Source organism: Salvelinus alpinus, chromosome 27, assembly GCF_045679555.1.
Source record: "Salvelinus alpinus chromosome 27, SLU_Salpinus.1, whole genome shotgun sequence".
Classification (NCBI taxonomy): domain Eukaryota; kingdom Metazoa; phylum Chordata; class Actinopteri; order Salmoniformes; family Salmonidae; genus Salvelinus; species Salvelinus alpinus.
In genome coordinates, this window is record NC_092112.1 from 44336186 (window position 1) to 44353197 (window position 17012).

Consider the following 17012-nt stretch of genomic DNA (forward strand, 5'->3'; position numbering starts at 1 on the left):
TTCGACCATAGCCAAGGATGTCGTCCACAATTGCCACAACTTCATCGAGGCCTTCGTACACCTCATTGATCATTCGCTGAAACTCGTCTTGGGCTGAGAAAGTCCCAAAAGGCAGGCGACCAAACCTGTAGCGTCCAAACGGTGTGTTGAACGCTGTGAGCTTAGATTACTCTTTTGTGAACTTGATAGCCTAGCAGCCTGATCTGGCGTCCATGACACGGAAGTAGCGTGCTCCCGCTAGCTTGTGTGTGATGCCATCTAGCGTCGGTAAGGGGTAATGGGGGCGCTTGATAGCCTTGTTCAAGTCTCTTGGGTTGAGACATACTCTGAGCTTGCCTGTACATGGTTTCTCCACCGCCACTAATGTGTTTACCCAATCTGTCGGTTCTGTAACCTTGGTGATGATGTCAGATTGCTCCATGCTCTCCAACTCTTTCTTCAGACGGGCACGGAGAGCAAGGGGAATCTTTCTCGGTGGGTAGACCACAGGGGTTGCGTCTGGGTCAAGGTGAATGGTACATTCTCCTGGGAATAATCCTATTCCTGTAAAAACATCAGCAAACTCCTCCATTACATTCTCTGTCTCTACTGGTGCTGTCACTGATTAGACTAGCTTGATGAGGTCCATGTGTAAACATGCTTTAAAGTCTAGCACTGCAGGTGCTTGAGTGTCAACAATGTAAAAGTCCAACATCATGTTGCTTTCCTTGTATTTGAAAGTGCATGTGCCTTTTACTGGGAGCTGTTCACCACCATAACCAGTCAGTCTGCAAGTGGTGGGCTGTAGCTCGCACTCAGATGTCAAGCTGAGGTACTTATTCAGAGGAATAACGTTTACTTCTGCACCAGTGTCTAGTTTGAACATTAGCTCTGTGCCTTGTGTTCCTATCTCAATGTCAGCAAAGACTTGCTCGGTCTCTGATATCTGACTTTTCTGTGTCACTGAATCAATAAACAGTTCATCAGCATTTGACTCTTTGATTAACATTTCATCTTCACAGTGTACTGTTTTCCCACCGTAAGCTCTGCACACTTTTGCAAAGTGATTCCATTTTCCACATTTAGTACACTTTTTGCCATGCACTTTGTATCCACAATATCCACCTGTTTTGGGGCATTTTGAGTCTGTGCCGCTCTCTTTTGGAATTCTGTCTCTCTCTGTTCTGAAGCACGCTCTCTGGGTACCGGAGGTGTGCTTTGACGTCTGACTGCGTGCACTGCTTGTTCACGTGATGTGCTCCCACCCAAAATGGTTTTCATCTGAACCTGTGCTAGCTCGTGAGATCTGGCTATGTCTATAGCTTTGTCCAGCATTAGCTCAGACCCGATATTTCAAAAGTTTCTATTGTATTCCAAATACAATACAGTCCCTGACCATCTCATCCTTGTTTGCATAATCACAGTCTTTCACAAGCAGACGCAGCTCAGTCATAAACTGTTCAAACGATTCACTTGCTCCCTGTACTTTCTCATGGAATTTGTACCTAGCGAAAATCGTATTGGTCTTTGGCACAACATATGCTTCAAAACGATTGTAGTATGTTTCCAGTACCTTCGATTCAGCCTCGGTAAGTATCCATGTGTTGTAAATGTCTCTCCCTTTTTCACCAATCTACAGGAGCAGGTAGCTGCACCTTTCCTCTTTCTTCTAGAGGACCTGTGAACATTAGCTCCACATGCTGTTTGAACTTACGCCATGCATCGGGTAAGTTTGTAGACCCCCAGTCCATTCGAGATGAAGGAACTCCAGCAAAATCCATCTTTTAGTCCTTTTACTCTGACACAATGTATTGTTTTTTACACTTTGTACAAAATAATACAATGCTGTACGACAGGATCTTTCTAAACATAGCTCTTTATTAGCTAGCTATAACTAGCATGTTCATGTGTCTCCGGCCATGATCAACTGAAGTAATGACCTTATGACCTGGGTGGTCTTAACCAATCATAATGCAGTATGATACAACGGTAGAATGCAACCAATTACAATTTAGTATGTTAACACATACTAATATTACAGTTACTACAGCCAGCTCCAGCCTCAAAGTTATCTGTCAGATAGTAATAATGGCCACCTATTATTACTATCTATCTGACAGCAGTTGTTTGTATGGAATTGTTTGTAGCCTTTGTGTTGACCCGTTTCAGAAGTAAGTTGACTTACATTAGCTATTATTTTTGCGTCAATCAAACTAGACCTGAAGAATCAAACGATGAAACAATCTTCCAAACGATTGAATATGAATATTCGGACGTTTTATTCAGTGTAATGTGAGTTTTATTAGTCAGTATGGCAATGTAATGTTATTGATCTGTCAGTTTCCCTAGCTAATTCCCTACTTTTCACACTGGCACAGTGATAAACAGCTCTAACATTACAGGCTTCACTGTCGTGGTGCACAGTAGAGGTCTGCACAGGATTGATTTCTTCATCCTGCTCCTGCACACACCCTTTGGCATTCTGTCCGACTCCCACCGCGGCAATGTAGTAAACTATAGCCTAATCATAGGCCTATTTAGGAAGTACATTTCCTTGGAAAGATAACTGCCCCGTGCTTATCCGCCCATGTATACATAGTCTATAGCCTACTCTATTTAATTGAGACCACATGCGCACCTGATCTCGCAGGTATGGCTACTGAATGATGAATGATGACAGCAACACTTCCTACATTTTGCATAGTCCTATAGGTTATAGTCTACCTTTAGGAGGTCGATTTGCAGGGAGATACAAATAAATGGGTAATCCATACTTATTGAAAATGTAAAGGCGTAACGCTGGCTCACCATAGTAGCCTAGCCTATTTGCGAGTTGTGCCTTTTCCTTTTCAATGATGATTGCGTTTTTTGAATGCAATGCACTTTGACTCACATTGGTTGATCGCCCTCCACTTCTTTTCATTATCAATATTTATTCACAGACACTGTAGTAAACTACAGCCTAATCATATTTAAATTAATTTCATATTCAACTGTGTCATGACTCTCTCTCCTTGGTGATGATCAGATAGCCAGACCCCCCCTCTCTCCCACCAGAGAGGAGAGAGGGAAGAGTTAACAGTCGGTTGTGAACTTTCTCTCAAGAAACATGAGCAATGGACATTAAGTCTGTCCTTTGGTCTGATGAGTCAAAAAATTTGGTTTTTGATTCCAACCGCTGTGTCTTTGTGAGACGCAGAGTAGGTGAACGGATGATCTCCGCATGTGTGGTTCCACCGTGAAGCATGGAGGGAGTGTGATGGTGACACTTTGCTGGTGACACTGTCAGTGACTTATTTAGAATTCAAGGAACATTTAACCACCATGGCTACCACAGCATTCTGCAGCGATATGCCATTCTATCTGGTTTGCGCTTAGTGGGACAATAATTTGTTTTTCAACTGGACAATGACCCGACACACCTCCAGGCTGTGTAAGGGCTATTTGACCAAGAAGGAGAGTGATGGAGTGCTGTATCAGATGACCTGGCCTCCACAATCACCCGACCTCAACCCAATTGAGATGGTTTGGACAACAGAGTGAAGGAAAAGCAGCCACCAAGTGCTCAGCATATGTGGGAACTCTTTCAAGACTTTTGGAAAAGCATTCCAGTTGGTTGAGAGAATGCCAAGAGTGTGCAAAGCTGTCGTCAAGGCAAAGGGTGGCTACTTTGAAGAATATAAAATATATTTTGATTTGTTTAACACTTTTTTGTTTAGTTCATGATTCCATTTGTCTTATTTCATAGTTTTGATGTCTTCGCTATTATTCTAAAATGTAGAAAATAGTACAAATAAAGAAAAACCCTTGAATGAGTAGTCCAAACTTTTGACTGGTGCTGTATGTTTACAAAAAAATATATGCGGGATTGGAAATGATGCAGACAATTACATTGATGGAAACTAAAATCTATCTGCAATATTAAAGCTGATCTACCCCCTAAAAAGAGTCCCCCCCTACTTCTAAAATCAAAGTTGTGCTCCTGGGTTGTGGTAATTTGCTGGTAAAAAAAGGGGAGATGCAAAAATTAGTTTGCAACCCCTATTTTAATTTGCTCCATGGCTCTGGCAGCCAAGTGTAGGTTATGGCATAAAGCTGTAACTAGAGACGGAAGAGGAAGCGAGACACCCCACTGGCTTTTTTTCTGGTTCAATGAAAGTCAATGAACTCAGTAGACCTTAACCAGCAGCCGATTACAGGGTTTTGCAGTAACCTACACTTGTGTTCCTAGCTCCAACAGTGCAGTTGTATCTATCACACCGCAAGAGTCAGACAAACGGTTTAGCTGAGACTCATCTCTTGACAGGTAGGCTGGTAGTCTTTTTCTGAAGTAATTATTTTCACCTGACTTAATTGAAATGGTGCTCACACTTTTCTTAGCTAGCTAAGGTTAGCATGCTAGCTAGTTACACTGACAGCTGTCAGTCAGTGCCTTATTTGTTGTTATTTCCCTGCTACACGTGGAAATCACCACAAGTTCCCACCCCCAAATTCTGATTATGTATAAGCAGCCTGCGTCAGTTTTCGAGGTGGAACCTAAACGAGAATTTCCTGCTGTAGGACAGGAATTACTCAAAATAGGTGCAGCAACTTCCTCTGAGGTGGGCCTTTTAGAAATCATAGCACTTTGCAGTGTAATGTTAAGGGGCTCACCTCAGCAATTACCAATGCCACAGGTAAAGTAATTGTACTTAAATGGAGGACTATTGGTTAAACCTACTTAATGCTCTCCAATAGGAACAATTCCTCAAAGCTGAAAATGTCCCAGTTCTTACATGGCCTGCATACTTACCAGACATGTCACCTGTTGAGCATGTTTGGGATGCTCAGGATAGATGTGTATGGCAGCGTGTTCCAGTTCCGCCAATATCCAGCAACTTCGCACAACCATTGAAGAGGAGTAGGACAGCATTCCACAGGCCACAATCAATAGCCTGATTAACTCTATGCGAATGAGATGTGTCACGCTGCATCAGGCAAATAGTGGTCACACCAGATACTGACTGGTTTTCTGATCCACACCCTTACCTTTTTTTAGGGTATCTGTGACCAACAGATCAATGTCTGTATTCCAAGTCATGCGAAATCCATAGAATTTGGCCAAATGAATTTATTTCAATTGACTGATTTCCTTATATGAACTGTAACTCAGTAGAATCGTTGTAATTGTTGCATGTTGCGTTTATATTTTTGGTCCGTGTATATGCATTGCTGCCAGTGTCAGGTCGATATACCTCCTATGCAAGGTTACTTGTGTGGCCAACTGAGATGTTTCCATTTTCATGTACAAAGAATGTTTCAGAACGTATATTTTCTGTGAACCATTAATTTGCCTTGTTTCCCTGGGAGTCACATTTATCCTGGATGTTCAACTTCACATCTTCTGTAAATGTTAAAGATAAACACTTAATTTAAAGCTTATATAAAGGTTGTTTCATAATAACCTGGAGACATTGGGATTATGCTGAAAACGGCTCGTAATAAGCAACTCTTAAGACCCCTCTTCACTCCCGAGTCATGTGATGTTGGCATAAAACTGGAAAAGTTTTGAAAAGCTCAATCCAAACTTTTCCAAAACTTTTTTTCTTTTTCATTTTCCATTTCAAACGGTTTCGCTAAGGTGTGCCCTACCAAAGGTGACCCTGGTTAGGCTCGATTTCGGGAAGGAAGTTTTCGAACTCAGTGCTTCCCATTGGAGCATTATGTCTTATTTAGAGAATTGGACCTGAGCCAGGTGATGTTATGCTCCCATGACCCTCCACCACATAGCCCACACCACAGAACCACATCTTCCTCTGCTGCTGTGAAACATCTCTGGTGTTTAGACACACACATGCAAGGAAAACACAAACACTGATTCCACAAACATCTCAGCAACCGCCCGTTTTGTTACAGCTACATGTGAGTTGCTCTGCGGTGTAGGTGAACAGACACAGGCATGAATCCAAGTCATTTATAGAGATCTCTAATGACTCTGGCATGAATACTTTTAACTCTCCCAAGGGGCGTGTGCCGTGAGGACAGTTATTTGGCCAACACAAACACCATGATTACTGGAGCACAATAACAATTGTAGTTCTTGCTACAGCTGCTATACAGAACCTCTGTGCTGTAGGTAGTAAAAATGTATGATTATGTTTAACTCGTAAATATAATTATCCCCAAGGGGAGTGTCCTGTTAGGACAATTACTAGGCCAGGAGAAACAGGAATACTGATTATTTGACCTCAATAGCCTCCATGCAGTATTATCTTCTGGATTTGGGCATACCGGCAGACTTCTCTGGTTGTGTATAATGTTTTTATCACACAGACAGGCGAACAATAGCTAGCTGATGCAAAAAACAACAAAATTGCCCTTTTTTAAACCTAACGCCATTAAAACTTGTCTCAGCGGATGTTTAAAAACTTGTGAATAATATTATCCCTAATGGGAGTGTGCTGTAAGTGTAACGGCTGTCGTCTTCCTCTTCCTCGGACGAGGAGAGGAGAGAAGGATCGGTGGACCAATACGCAGCGAGGTATGTTGACATAATGAATTTATTGAAGAGACGAAGACTGACACGAACTATACTTGACTTATACAAAATAACAAACAAACAACGTAGACAGACCTGATCATGGAACTTACATAAAACACGCAGAACTCACGAACAGGAACAGACTACAATAAACGAACCGAACAACCAAAACAGTCCCGTGTGGTGCACAGACACGGAAGACACAGGAGACAATCACCCACAAACAAACAGTGTGAACAGCCAACCTATATATGGTTCTCAATCAGAGGAAAACGTCAAACACCTGTCTCTGATTGAGAACCATATAAGGCTGATTACAAGACCTAAACATAGAAACACAAAACATAGAAATGCCCACCCACACTCACGCCCTGACCGACTAACACATACAAAACAACAGAAAATAGGTCAGGAACGTGACAGTAAGGACAATTAGCTTACCAGGCTGGAGGAAACAAGAACAACGAGGCCTGGATTCTGCACTTCTCTTTTAATTGCCCTGATGGTCGTGAAAATCACATTCACGTCAAACACTGGGGATGTTGGCTCAAGCGTAAATTACATTAAAAAAGCCAAGTGCAGTGTGCATTTGATTGTATCCTGGCCTGATTATCTGACCTCCATAACATCGAAAGCTTTGCTTGCAGCTTCATGCTACAGTACAGCTGTGTGTGGTAGCTGCCTGGTCCCATTCTGTACGTGCTGTAGACTCTTCTACAGTTGTCATGCCATGCGACTTTGGCATGACAACGAAGGAACAAAAAGAGAGAGGAGTTGCCTGAAACACGAACAAACAGCACTGGAAAGTCCCAGATTTAGATAAGCCAGAGCAATGTGTGGAAGGCAGGTAGGTGGGTAGACACAGGCATAAATACATTTAGCTCCCTGTAAAAAAAAAAGCCAACATAACCAATTGCTTAACCAGCATTATTCTGTGAGTTCAGTGGACTTCAAAATGACAATCAGTATTACAAATTAATGTTTGCTCAAAACCACTCAAAACCATGCCCACCATTATCACATTTCCCAGCATGCTTTATTGCAGGTGGATTTTCTGAATAGTTTGTTTCAATATCTGTGCTTATGCACGTACATTGATTGGTTGATCTCAATAATCACTCCATCCTACTCTGCAGTAATTTTCAATGCAGGTTGCGGGTGATTAAAAGTTCAAATTGCTGTATATTCTCACTCTAGCTGGATTCCAATAGAATACAACGCCAAATTGAGCCTGCAAAAAACATCAGTAAAAGGGTTAAAATCTATAAAATCCATAGTACTCCATCTAAGAGCATCATATCCCAGGCATCTTATTTGTGTTTCTCGAAACTGGGATAGGCGATTATTCACGTTATGGTAAATGGGATATGATGTAGTAATGTGCAGTTCGCAAATGATTCGTAATTTTTTAACAACTATTTTTACTGACAGTAAGTCATGATTTGATTTTCTGAGTGACTCGTTCATTTTAGTCGTTCGTTTGACCTGATGGCCGCAAAGAATTCTACAGCAGGATTAATACGCGCTCCTCCGGTGACTTGCACCGATCAACAACTGTCTGTCATATAGACTGAGTGTACAAAACATTAGGAACACCTGCTCTTTCCATGACATAGACTGACCAGGTTAATCCAGGTGAAAGCTATGAGCCCTTATTGATGTAATTTGTTAAATCCACTTCCATCAGTGTAGATGAAGGGGAGGAGACAGGATAAATACGTTTTTTTAAGCCTTGAGACAATTGAGACATGAATTGTGTGTGTGCCATTCAGAGTGTGAATGGGAAAGACAAAATATTTAAGTGCGTTTGAACTGAGTATGGTAGTAGGTGCCAGGCGCACCGGTTTGAGTGTGTCAAGAACTGCACCGCTACTGGCTTTTTCATGCTCAACAGTTTCCCATGTGTATCAAGAATGGTCCACCACCCGAAGGACATCCAGCCAACTTGACACAACTGTGGGAAGCGTTGGAGTCAACATGGGCCAGCATACCTGTGGAATGCTTTCGACACCTTGTCGAGTCCATGGCCCGACGAATTGAGGTTGATCTGAAGGCAAAAGGGGGTGCAACTCAATATTAGGAAGATGTTCCTAATGTTTTGTACACTCAGTGTATGTGCGCAGGCAAAATAGATCATGCTGCAGGCAGCATAGAGAAGAAACATACATGTTTAGAACTGATAATTGATCACATGGTGCAAGAATGAATGCAAATAGTTGATTATTGAATGTTATGATGGACACATCTTTGTAGAACCAAAACATACACAGCCTCTGCTCAAAAAAACTTGAGAATGAACCGTTTGGTGTGCTGCAGTTCGTGAGCAATGTTGTGCTTATCACTCTAACCGCAGTCAAGCAATGCATTCCGCCAAGAGTCGTTCACAATCTAGTACGGTTGCGGCCACAACTAGACCTTGTTTGAAATGTACCGATAAATAATCTTATTTGTATGCCTAGCCATCAACAAGCCACATTGGTTAAAACACGCTTTTAAAATTCTGTCACAAATGACAGCTCCAATAAGCCCCCTATGGTGAATGACATTTTGAATGAAAGGCTTGTAGAATCATTACTATTTCGAGTTTTCAGTTCACCGTTCGGTCGTGCGTGCTCTGGGCATTACTGACTCATATGAACGAAATGAGTCCAAAGATTCGTTCTTTTGACTGAATGAGTCAAACATCAGATTCATTAAAAAGAGCCAAACATCTCATCCCTGATGTCAACTCAAAAACAGAATACTTGAGTATTTCGAAAAATAATGTGATATTGGTGTGCATGTAGACATCGTCAGTGAACGAGTTTTGAAATGAGTGGAATGGCTGGTTGAAGCGGAGTATGAAAAGGAGATGGACAGCATTCTTAAGTTTGAGGCTCTTGCACAAAAGGCTCTTGCATAAAAACTTTGCTTAGCTATTGACCTATCCCGTTCTGCAAAAATGCCGGACAAGTTCAATAAGGGAGGGCTCATTTTCCCCCTTACATATTGCAATATTGGATCGATCCATCCAAGAGAGAGTGTGTGTCTGTCTATGTGTGTGTGTGTGTGTCTGAGTGAGGGGGGGGGAAGCGGAGCGGTCCGACCCGCCTACCAGGAATAGAAAAGAACTAATGACCAGCCTGTTTGGGTAGCAAAAACACATTTAGGAAGTCAGGAAATCAGGAGCCAGTTGCAGAGGGATGTGTTTGGTCCTAGGGTCCTTAGCTTAGTGATGTGCTTTGAGGGCACTATGTCGTTGAACGCTGAGCTCTAGTCAATTAACAGCAATCTCACATAGGTGTTCCTTTTGTGCAGGTGGGAAAGGTTAAGTGTGGAGTGCAATAGAGATTGCGTCATCTGTGGATCTGTTGGTGCGGAATGCAAATTGTTGTTGGTCTAGGGTTTCTGGGATGACAGGCCTTTCAAAGTTATTCATGACTACAGACATGAGTGCTACCGGGCGGTAGTCATTTTGGTAGGTTACCTTGGTGTTCTTAGGCACAGGGACTATGGCGATCTGCTTGAAACATGTAGGTATTACAGACTGTCAGGTAGAGAACAGCTGGTGCTCTCATGCATGGTTCAGTGTTGCTTGCCTCAAAGCGAGCATAGAAGGCATTTAGCTTGTCTGGTAGGCTTGCATCATTGGGCAGCTCACGGTTGGGATTCCCTTTGTAATCCGTAATAGTTTGCAAGCCCTGCCACATCCGACGAGGATCAGAGCCGGTTTAGTAGGATTGGATCTCAGTCCTGTATTGACACTTTGTCTATTTGATGGGTCATCAGAAGGCGTAGTGGGATTTCTTATAAGCGTCCGGAATAGTGTATCGGCAGCTCTAGACTTTAGTTCAGTGCGGATGTTGCCTATAATCCATGGCTTCTATTTGGGATATGTACCTACGGTCACATGTGCCATTATCCTAGTCTACTGATTAGCAATGTCTGGACAAGTATTAATCAGCAAGTTTTTTAAGAAAACCACCCAGACAAGAAAAATGTAATGATGTTGAAATGCAGGAGAGGGACAATAATGCACACGACGAGCAAGCACCATGTCCGAACGAAACACCGCCTGCTAACATACAGACAAAATGGCTGATGCATGACCCAGTAGATGGGGTGAATTCTTTTTGTGTGAAATGTGCAATCACTTGCTGCAATGACCCAAATTAGAGACCACCCTTCCCCAGAGGAACAGCTTTCCCATGAGGGATGCTATGACAATGTGTTCAGGGGGACAACAATAACCATGTCAGATGAGAGTACGATCCACGCTTTCACTGAAACCAGGCAGCAGTACATTCAGCATCTAATTGATCGGTTGTACAAGAGATTCCCCGAAGACGATATGGATTTACTGACCTGCTTTGACGTCGTCGTAAATCCTACCTGATACCTTGCTCGAAGGAATGGTGAGTTAAATAAGGAGCCTTATTGGCTTTATTTTGAATTTAATCAATAAGCCTAACACAATAGATCCAATTGACTTACCGGTAGCCAAGGGGACAACATTTGTTTGTGAAGATGATTTGCATAATATACATGTGATTTCTCTCGTTCTGAGCACCATGGGTGGATGCCCTAATGTGTTAAGCACCCAATACATATGGATGTCCAGTCAATTTTTCAAATATCCAGTAAATTAAAATCTTGGAGACCCTGTCACACACACACAACTACCATGCATTGTTACTACTATTTATTATTTATCATGCTGCTCAGCCAATTTAAACCTGATTTTATGCATATACAGTGCCTTCAGAAAGTATTCACACCCCTTGACTTTTTCCACAATTTGTTGTGTTACAGCCTGAATTTAAAATGGATTAAATTGAGATTTTGTGTCACTGGTTTACACACAATACCCTATAATGTCCAGTGGTGGAAGAAGTCCCCATTGTCATACTTGAGTAAAAGTATAGCTACCTTAATAGAAAGTTACTCAAGTAAAAGCGAAAGTCACCCAGTAAAATACTATACTCAGCAAACAAAGAAACGTCCTCTCACTGTCAACTGCGTTATATTTTCAGCAAACTTAACATGTGTAAATATTTGTATGAACATAACAAGACTCAACAACTGAGACATAAATTGAACATGTTCCACAGACATGTGATTAACAGAAATGTAATAATGTGTCCCTGAACAAAGGGGGGGGGGTCAAAATTGTGTGGCCACCAGCTGCAGTAAGTACTGCAGTGCATTTCCTCCTCATGGACTGCACCAGATTTGCCGGTTCTTGCTGTGAGATGATACCCCACTCTTCCACCAGGGTACCTGCAAGTTCCCGGACATTTCTGGGGGGAATGGCCCTAGCCCTCACCCTCCGATCCAACAGGTCCCAGGCGTGCTCAATGGGCCTGAGATCCGGGCTCTTCACTGGCCATGGCAGAACACGCACAGAACGAGCAGTATGGCAGGTGGCATTGTCATGCTAGAGGGTCATGTCAGGATGAGCCTGCAGGAAGGGTACCACATGAGGGAGGAAGATGTCTTCCCTGTAACGCACAGCATTGAGATTGCCTGCAATGACAACAAGCTCAGTCCGATGATGCTGTGACACACCGCCCCAGACCATGATGGACCCTCCACCTCCAAATCGATCCCGCTCCAGAGTACAAGCCTCGGTGTAACGCTCATTCCTTCGATGGTAAACACAAATCCGACCATCACCCCTGGTGAGACAAACCCGAGACTCGTCAGTGAAGAGAACTTTTTGCCAGTCCTGTCTGGTCCAGCGACGGTGGGTTGTTGCCGGTGATGTCTGGTGAGGACCTGTCTTACAACAGGCCTACAAGCCCTCACTCCAGCCTCTCTCTGCCTATTGCGGACAGTCTGAGCACTGATGGAGGGATTGTGCGTTCCTTGTGTAACTCGGGCAGTTGTTGTTGCCATCCTGTACCTGTCCCGCAGGTGTGATGTTCGGATGTACCGATTCTGTGCAGGTGTTGGTACATGTGGTCTGCCACTGCGAGGACGATCAGCTGTCTGTCCTGTCTCCCTGTAGTGCTGTCTTAGGTGTCTCACAGTACAGACATTGCAATTTATTGCCCTGGCCACATCTGCAGTCCTCATGCTTCCTTGTAGTATGCCTAAGGGACCATGGGCATCTTTCTTTTGGTGTTTTTCAGAGTCAGTAGACCTGCAGCAAAGTCAGATTAGCATATAGGCATATTGTGTTTTTTTATGCTGATCTTAACTTTTTTGTACATGATGTCTCCGCCATTATTTCATATGACCGAAAACGACGTGTGGACATCAGAACACTGATCACTAACCTTGATTTGGTTCGACAGCACTAGACGTTCTGTTTACTCAGGACCAGGCCCTAATCTCCGGGACTTGAAAGAGGAAGCCGTGGCGAAAAAAAGGCAAGATAGACTGCCGTTTTTCTATTGGCGAATGTGCAGTCACTGGAGAACAAACTGGATGAACTCGACACTATCCTATCAACGGGACCTGAAGAACTGTTATATGTTTCCCAGAGTATTGGCTGAACAAGGACATAGAAAATATACTGTATATCTATTAAGAAGTAGAATACCTCATGACAAGCTGCAGACCATACTATTTACCAAGAGAGTTTTCATCTATATTTTTTGTAGCTGTCTATTTAAAACCACAACCCGATGCTGGCTCTAAGACTGCACTCAATGAACTGTATAGAGTCATATGCAAACAAGAAAATGTACATCCAGAGGCAACGCTTCTCGTAGCCAGAGATTATATTGCAGGGAAACTAAAATCTGTTTTAACTCATATTTACCAGCATGTCACCTGTGCAATTACCAAGATAGCAAAAAATGTCCTCCCGCTTACTATTTGCCGCTTGCCTCAAGCCCAAGGCTATAAATTCCTAGCACCAGCAGGCAAATGGAGTTTGTCGTTTAAGACGTGATTTGCATCTCTGGTGGGTAGCCCTCTCCCATAGGACCACTATAAGCCCTTGGCAGGCTGCTTTTGCAACTCTGAAATTTTGCCTCCACTCAGAGAACATCTTTAAGCCCTAGGCAACCCATCTAGCCATAAGATAATTTGAAAGACAATAGCAAGGAATTTCTCTAATCTCAAATTCGGCCTGCCACTTTACAGCCAACCACAGCCAGCCAGAGGCCGCGAGCTGTTTTTGTTGTTTCTATAAATACCTTTTATTTGATTAGATTTATTTGCCAATTTAAAAACACAATACAACCACACATGTGGACATGTGAACTTAATGCATTCACAATCACTGAGGATGACACAAAAACAAGTGACACACCTACCCAGATAGCAAAAATTCCCCCCCCCCACTTGCTATTTCTCTCTGTCGCTACGCCCATGGCTATAAATTCCTTCCGCCATCGGGTGAGTGGAGTTTGCAGCTCAAGACGTAATTTGCATCACTGGCGGGTAGCCCCCATTCAGAGGACCATATAAGCAGGCCGCTTTTGCATCTCTGGTGTTTAGCCTCCACTCAGAGGACCGTTATACGCCCTAGGCAAGCCATCAAGCCCTGAGATAATTTGAAAGACAATAGCAAGGAATTTCTCTAATCTCAAATTTGGCCTGCCACCTTCCAGCTAACCACAGTCTGTTTTTGTTGTGATCTCTAAACCTTAACCGACTTTTAATGTGATTTAAATTTGATGGCTAAATTTGATGGCAACATGGCTTAAGGACAACAAAGTCAAGATATTGGAGTGGCCATCACAAAGCCCTGACCTCAATCCCATTGTGGGCAGTACTGAAAAAGCGTGTGCGAGCAAGGAGGCCTACTAACCTGACTCAGTTACACCAGCTCTGTCAGGAGGAATGGGCCAAAATTCACCCAACTTATTGTGGTAAGCTTGTGGAAGGCTACCTGAAACGTTTGACCCAAGTATAACAATTTAAAGGCAATGCTACCAAATACTAATTGAGTTTATGTAAACTTCTGACCCTAAGTGACCTAAGACAGGCAATTTTTACTCAGATTAAATGTCAGGAATTGTGAAAAACGAGTCCAGGTGAGTTTAATGAGTGCTGATGTGCGTAATGATGGTGACAGGTGTGCGTAATGAAGGGCAGCCTGGCGCCCTCGAGCGCCAGAGAGGGGGAGCGGGAGCAGGCGTGACAGGAGGCTTTAGGAGAGATAATATTTAATAGTTTTAAACCTCCAAACCCATGTTTGTTATATAAATATGCCCGTTTGACTTTATATGGTTTGAAAAATGATTATCCTGGAGTCAGTAGAGCCATGACTAAATATGTAAGCTGCGATACCACTAGATAATTCATGAGGGTAATTTTCCCATAGATGGACAGGTGTTTCCCTCTCCCTCTCTTCATAACCCAGGCATTTATTTGCTTAAACAGGCGCTTATTAGAGACAGGCTTCTATTTGAGCCAGGCGTCTATTTCCTTAATGCACACAGCATTTGCTAATTTGCATAGTTCATTGTTTAATTCCAGAATTCAGTTCTACCATTTTAATACATTTCTTAATGTACTGCACTAATTTGTTAACATTTACACACTGTGTCACGTTCCTTTTGTCTTAGTATGACTCTATTTAGAATTTTAAAAAACTTTTTCCTTGACATAATAATTTTTCTCCTCTTTGACTATGCATTTTCGGCAGTTCTTACTTGCACCACTAGAGGGCGATCAGTCAAATTTTAGGGGTCTGTACTCCCAAAGTTGTTGCCTGTTTTTGTGCTTGCCAGTTAGCTAGCAGTTCAAAGCTGTGAGCAGCCAATGGCTAGCAGTTTATTAATGCCGATAAAAAAGCATGATTGCCATCATTTCTTTAAAGTCATTATTACATTTCTTTATGTTACAAATCAAACATTAAACCTTGTAAACAATTCATTGTAATCCATGGTAACCTCGTAAGCAATTCATTTAGACCCACCATTTATTTGAAACAGTCGTTTATTTGCTGAAACGTGTGCTGGCTATGCCCATTTCATTGGGAAACCATATGGAAATTGTAAGTTTGTACCTTTTTAGAGACCCAATCTGTAGTATAGTATACTTATCATATACTGAAAAATATATATAAACGCAACATGCAACAATGTCAATGATTTTACTGAGTTACAGTTCATATAAGTCAATCAGTCAATTGAAATAAATGCATTAGGCCCTAATCTATGGACTTCACATTAATGGGAATACAGATATGCATTTGTCAGTCACAGATACATAAAAAAAAAACGTAGGGGCATGGATCAGAAAACCAGTCAGTATCTGTGGTGACCACCATTTGCCTCATGCGGCGTGACACAACTCCTTCGCATAGAGTTGATCAGGCTGTTGATTGTGGCCTGTGGAATGTTGTCCCACTCCTCCTCAATGTCTGTGCGAAGTTGCTGGATATTGGTGGGAACTGGACACGCTGTCGTACACGTCGCTCCAGAGCATGCCAAACGTGCTCAATGGGTGACATGTCTGGTGAGTATGCAGGCCATAGGATAACTGGGACATTTTCAGCTTCCAGGAATTGTGTACAGATCCTTGCGACATGGGGTCAAGCATTATCATGTTGAAACATGATAGTGGCGGATGAATGGCACAACAATGTGCCTCAGGATCTTGTCACGGTTTCTCTGTGCATTCAAATTGCCATCGTTAAAATGCAATTACCTTCGTTATCCGTAGCTTATGCATGCCCATACCATAACCCTACCACCATGGGGGACTCTGTTCAAAACGTTGACATCAGCAAACCGCTCACCCACACGACACCACACACGTGGTCTGCGGTTGTGAGGCCGGTTGGGCGTACTGCCAAATTCTCTAAATATATATTGGAAACGGCATATGGTAGAGAAAATAAAAGCTCTGGTGGACATTCCTGCAGTCAGCATGCCAATTGCATGCTCCCTCAAAACTTGAGACATCTTTGGGCATTGTGTTGTGTGACAAAACTGCACATTTTAGAGTGGCCTTTTATTGTCCCCAGCACAAGGTGCACCTGTGTAATGATCATGCTGTTTAATCAGCTTCAACTTTAAATTTGTCCAAATACTTTTGGTTCCCTAAAATGGGGGGACTATGTACAAAAAGTGCTGTAATTTCTTAACAGTTCACCCGATATACCATCAAATAAAAGCTGACAGTGTGCACTTCATAGTCATTGTATAATTCATTCAAATCCAAAGTGCTGGAGTACAGACCCAAAACTACAAAACATTTGTCACTGTCCAAATATTTTTGGACCTCACTGTATCTGAATTGCAACAGGAGGACTGGGGTGCTGTACCACACGTAAACATTCACAGTTTCAGATGTACATTTATCAGGAATCAACAGAAATGTACTTTTTGTATATATTGTTTGTGTAGATATCCTTATTTCATGTATTTTCTAAATTGACATCAGACAGCTCACCAATGGAAGTATGGTTTCCACTGTGTACAGCATAAGCGACAAATGAAAAGCAACAGCTTGTGTGAAATCAATGAATGCACAATAACCATTCACACATCTAGATCACACATTACCAACCATTGAAAGACAACCATAATGCTTTGTGTCAAATCAATTATACCGTAAGTGCTGCTTA

General features: G+C 42.5%; 1 protein-coding gene across 1 annotated transcript in view; it reads right to left on the reverse strand.

Annotated features, from left to right (window-relative positions):
• The window catches only part of LOC139555884 (opsin-5-like), a 40460-nt gene that overhangs the window by 23081 nt on the left and 367 nt on the right, over positions 1-17012 (reverse strand). The gene's annotated exons all lie outside the window — the stretch shown is intronic.